The 6,000-nt window shown below is 38.6% G+C and overlaps 1 protein-coding gene across 1 annotated transcript in view; it reads right to left on the reverse strand.

Moving 5' to 3' along the window:
• Window positions 1-5,459, reverse strand: part of LOC112053415 (arrestin homolog) — a 90,093-nt gene extending 84,634 nt beyond the window's left edge. Inside the window, exon 1 of the mRNA XM_052881197.1 lies at window positions 5,192-5,459. The gene's annotated coding sequence lies outside the window, so the exon portion shown is untranslated. The remainder of the gene's footprint in view (window positions 1-5,191) is intronic.
• Between the last annotated feature and the right edge of the window lie 541 nt (window positions 5,460-6,000).

Genomic DNA, 6,000 nt, shown 5'->3' on the forward strand with positions numbered 1-6,000 from the left:
ACACCATCCGAAAGGAATATATTCCACTATAATTTTGAGGTTTCTATTCATGATACCTACCTACTCGTATATCAAAGTAAAATTGAAAGCCGAACAAATATTTTGAATCCGCAGCTGTAGGTAATATCCGCTTGCGTTCGATTACCAAATGTTTGCCGAGTAAACCGAACCTGAATAACAAACCGCTACTTTTTGGTAAAAAAACTCCAATTTGCTTGGAAATGGCTATATCTACTCAATTCCGGAGGGTGTTTGTTCGAATCCGGTCCGGGGCACGCAACTTTTCAGTTGTGTGCATTTTGAGAAATGAAATATCACGTGTCTCGAACGATGGAGGAAAAACATCGTGAGTAAAACCTGCAAACCGGAGATTTGTTTTTAATTCACTGCGTGTGTGAAGTCTGCCAATCCGCATTGGGCCAGCGTGGTGGACTATTAGCCCAACCCCACTCATTCTGAGAGGAGACTCAATGCGGATTAGCAGACTGCACACACGCAGATAATCAAAAACAAATCTCTGGTATGCAGATTTTCCTCACGATGTTTTTCCTCCGCCATTTGAGACACGTGATATTTAATTTCTTAAAATGCACACAACTGTAAAGTTGGAGGTGCATACCCGGACCGAATTCAAACCCACACCCTCCGGAATCGAAGGCAGAGGTCATATCTACTGTAGTTGAAACATACCGTCTAAGAAATACGGGCAGTTTCACTCATCTCGCATACATACATAATGTGAACAAATTACATACGTTCGTAACAAAAGCCACCGATATAGGGTAAGCCCTATTTGAGTAAGGAGGATTTATATCTCCCCTTAAACCGCAGCCAGCTACAACTTTTCCTATTTAGGTTTAAATTACGGGACGCGAGACTAAAAATTACAAGCAAACGTTGTCTGCATACGAAATTACGAGTTAGCGCGAATAAGGGAGAGTGTACATATGACGTCAAGTCTCGCCATTTGTGAGTGTCTTTTAGTTTTATCATCAGCATCATGATCGTCAGCCGATATATGTCCATTGCTGTACATAAACCTACTGTGAGGGCTTCCAAACACCTATAGAGGTGTTTGGAAGTACCAATTATAGAATTGCGAACCAGCCTTGCGACCCGGTGATGTCATAGTGGCGTAGCAAGGGAGCAAGGGAGCAATTGCTCTGGACAGCATTCGAAAACAGGACTTGTTTTCGAAAATTCGAAAACAAGTTTCAATTGAAAAAAAACATTGGAAACTTCAAACGCCTCATAAAACTCATTACGCATAACCTAGCATATAAATTGTTGTTGTTGTTATCAACCCATATTCGGCTCACTGCTGAGCTCGAGTCTCTTCTCAGAATGAGAGCGGTTAGGCCAATAGACCACCACGCTGGCCCAATGCGGATTGGCAGACTTCATACACGCATAACTAAGAAAAATCTCTGGTATGCAGGTTTCCTCATGATGTTTTCCGTCACCGTTTGAGACACGTAATATTTATTTTTTTTCAAATGCACACAACTGAAAAGTTGGAGGTGCATGCCCCGGACCAGATTCGAACCCACCACCCTCTGGAATTAGAGGGAGAGTTCATATCCACTAGGCTATCACGTATCTCCAGCACTATATATGACTCTTTAAAGTCCAAAGGCTTATGGTCAAGTTTCGGGTTTGTTCACTTGATCACAGCTTCTCATAGGTATGTGCTCCTTCTGAAGAAGTAAGTTCTACGTTGTAAATCAGGACCATTTAAGCAATTTTTTAGTGAAGCCCCATCGGTGGATCTCCAGTCTGCCCCGTGCAGTGGAAGTTCACGCTATTCTGCTGGTTGCCCGTCCATTACACTGCGTTTAACAGTGTAGAGTCACTATTTCCTTGAGACCTTGAGACCCCAACGTCCATCGGCTCTTCGAAATATTTTTTTTTTTTTTTTAATACAAGTTAGCCCTTGACTACAATCTCACCTGATGGTAAGGTAAATATGTGCTCCATCCATTGCCACTTCTTCGATTCGTTGAGCTAACTCTGATTTTTCTGCTCATTTGATTGCTGTGCTTTGATCTCTTTTCTGATTCAGCGGAGAGAACCCTCGAGCATAATTCTATAGTTAGCGAACGTATAAGACCATAATAAAATATGTATAGTAATATTTATTTTTATATCTTTAATACCAATAATTAAATAAATTGTTTATTGATTCACAAGTAAATGCATGAAAATATTTTGTCTGTGATCTCCACAGTGGAATTCTCTGTATTGTGGTAATCACTCTCTTCCAGTGTATGGCATTAGTGTCGTAAAAGTTAAAAGAAACACAGTGGACAAGGAAACACATAATATCACTATAAGAGATCACTGCCAGACACGAAGTATTTACCTAAATTATAATCGACCTTGTAATTATTGCATAACTTTATTAACACTTGTTATGAGACGACGCGGCAGTAGACAATGTACTTGTAATTATCAATGACGTTTGACATTAAACAGTGATTACGTAGCTTACTATAAAAACAGTAAACCCATTAACACCTTTTTCTATTTTATTTATTAACTTACTATTACTATTATTACTACTACATTTCATCGAATGTTTAGCAGCAATGTATTTTAAGATAGTACAATTGACAAGCAATTGAGAATTTGGACCCTTGAAACCTACAACATCCCATAGCCACCATGGCTTTAACTCCATAGTCGCCTACCGTATAAACTTATGGTATGATGTTATGTTATAGTATGATAATAATCTTAACATATAAATGCGAAAGGTCATTCATCACGAAATCTCAAAAATCGCTTGACATACAAAGATGAAATTTCTCAGGGAGGTTTGAGTTTATATATATTAGATGTCCGCTAAGAACAGATTTTGTGACAGGGCCGAATTAAGGAGGTCTAAAGGCGGGCGAAGTCACGGGCATCCGCTAATTAATATAATATAATCTTCCTTTAAATATTTTAGCGCTTTCTGTGTTATTTTACATCTTTTATGTTATCTATAAGATTTTATTGTTTATTTGTTTGCTGTTGCAGTGCAGCTTGTTTGTTTGAAGGTCCATGAGTGCTATAGGCTATATTTTATCCCGTATTCCTACGTGAACGGGAGTCATGTGGGTGAAACCGCGCGGCGTCTGCTAGTTATTTATAAAGACTAATTACACAAGACTTATGAGTAAGACACAGGGTTGCCTTTAAGGGCCACGATGCCATTGTAAATTCTTCTCTGAGTATTTTTCAATCATCATCATCATCATATCAGCCGATGGACGTCCACTCCAGGACATCGGCCTTTTATAGATACTTGCAGGGCCGGCCCGACCATACGGCGAACGGAGCAGTCGCTGCAGGCGCAAAATCCTAGAGAGCGCCGAAATGATAATCCTTGTCAACCACGGTACTACCCCTGATTTTCAATTGTTCACCCCAGAGTATGGTCGAGATCTTCGCGTTTGATTCCTACTTTATGCTCATAATTTGGTATAGGTATCTACATATTATTAGGAGCAAACAGGAGAGGCGCCATAATTGGATCTCGCTCCATTTTAAAATTTACTTCAGGCCGACGCTGGATACTTGCAAACATCACGATCCTGAGCCAACCAGCAAATCTCTGCAACTAGCTTGATGATGATTACTATTTTTATGAGCCTAAGCTGACAAACATTTAGTTTTTATACAACGTCGAGGTTCTCAGTCAAGTGTATAGGGTCCATTATGTCAGACGTTAGCGACTCCCATTATTTCGGTGCTCGTTAAATTACTTCCGTGGCCATAAATCATGTTGGTAACTTCGTCCATTCTGTGCAATTATAAAGGATATCTGGCTTAGTTGCGACGGGAGTAATCAGCAGTTAAATGTGCATACGTTATTTTATCTATATGTAGATCTAGGTGTATCTATTCTAATATATAAAACTAAAGAGTTTGTTTGTTTGTTTGATTGAACGCACTAATCTCAGAAACTACTGGTCCGATTTAAAAAAATTTTTCAGTGTTAGATAGCCCATTTATCGAGGAAGGCTATAGACTATATATTATCCCCGTTTTTCTACCAGAAGGGGAACCACGCGGGTAAAACCGCGCGGCGTCAGCTAGTATTTTATAGAGGTTAATATATTATTTGCAGGCCTCAGTGGCGCAGTGGTATGCGCGGTGGATTTACAAGAGGTCCTGGGTTCGATCCCCGGCTGGGTCGATTGAGGTTTTCTTAATTGGTCCAGGTCTGGCTGGTGGGAGGCTTCGGCCGTGGCTAGTTACCACCCTACCGGCAAAGACGTATCGCCAAGCGATTTAGCGTTCCGATACCATGTCGTGTAGAAACCGAAAGGGGTGTGAATTTTCATCCTCCTCCTAACAAGTTGGTCCGTTTCCATCTTAGATTGCATCATCACTTACCATCAGGTGAGATTGTAGTCAAGGGCTAACATGTAAAGAATAAAAAGAAGGTAAAGTTTATGGTGGTGTGTGGTGTAGTGAAAGTGCCTTCGAGTCGGAGGGCGTAGGTTCGATCCGGTCAGAGCCATGCATCTCCAACTTTTCTCATGGAGGAGGAGACTCGTGCTCAACATTTAGCCGAATATGAGTCGTTAATGATGAAAGTGTGTGATATTGTAGGGATAATCTCTGGTTTTACTAAACCGGTTTTAAACATTCATTTACCACTAGAAAGCAACATTATTTGTGAATTTCATAGGCTATTTATTTTATCCCCGTATTTTCGCAACGCAGGTGAAACTATGCGTATGACAAAAGATGACGCAAAACGATTCTAACGACTTGAGTGTAACGTAGTTAAGCAACCTTCACCCATGTCTATCAGTGGATGGGTGATCAATCCAGTAAGTAAAAATATAAACTTCAAAATTTTGACTTCAAATTGTTAAGTAAAGAATTTTTACCTGTAAATGTTATAAAAAAATGAAATATTTAATAGGAGAACTTCTTTGAAAGCATTCTTAAAACCAGATGAAAGGACCTAGCAAAACTTAGTCACTTCTTATACATAATACAGCTAAAAATAAGATTTATTCAAAAAGATTCCACAAGCCGTGAAACTAGAAAAAAAAATATTTTATAGATTTTTAATTATTATTATTCAAATAAATAATAACAAAACCACGAATTTTAAACATAGAATTATGTTGCCAACAATATAAATCAAAAACTTTTATATGACATTATGTTCAAAATATAACGTACATACCTCTACGTTGAAAAATTCAGAACGGTGTTCTAATCTTCCAAATTCAAAATTTACAATCCACCACACTGTCACAGAAACATTACAGCGCGTCACAACAAAAGTTTACACTAAAAAGTTTTCCCGACAACAAAAAAAATAAAACACTCTGTATTCAAATTCACGAAACTTTTTTTTTTATTTTATTTCGTCGATCAAATCAATAGGAGTTCACGTCATAAATGTCCATCATGTTTTTTTTTTCGGACCGGCAAAGGAACACGCGCGCTCCGTTCTGCCGACAAAATACGACTGAGTCGAAAGGACGCCTGAAACTTGAAAGTTCTGTAGTCATGCAACAAGTAAAACTGAATATGTATGTTCCACTCTTGATTTGTGGCCTGAAACTTTAGTACAATATGGGATTAAGCTTGAAAGCTCAATGCGGGCGGTTTTCATTATCTTTTCTTTTGCGTCGGTGGCTACGTAAATTACGCGTCACGGCGCAGTGATTAGTCTTTTGCATATAAGGCCGGGGATTCGATTCACTGAAATGGCAAATGTTTGTCTATTCAATTCCACAGAATAATTAATAAAATACAGATGGAGCGTACGGAACACGAAGGTGTCGTACCCGTCACAAATGAAATTCAAAAACGAATACGTTCTCTTGTCAGTACGATACGAACCGTCGCATCAGTAATTTTCATTATTCAAGAAAAATGGCGTCGTAATTATTTAAATATTTTAAAAACTAAAGAAATAAGATGGAGTATTTTTTAATTGTTTATTATTGATTATTATATTAATTTACGTAATTGTTGTTAGTGTTA

The sequence above is a fragment of the Bicyclus anynana genome, chromosome 4, assembly GCF_947172395.1.
Source record: "Bicyclus anynana chromosome 4, ilBicAnyn1.1, whole genome shotgun sequence".
Classification (NCBI taxonomy): Eukaryota; Metazoa; Arthropoda; class Insecta; order Lepidoptera; family Nymphalidae; genus Bicyclus; species Bicyclus anynana.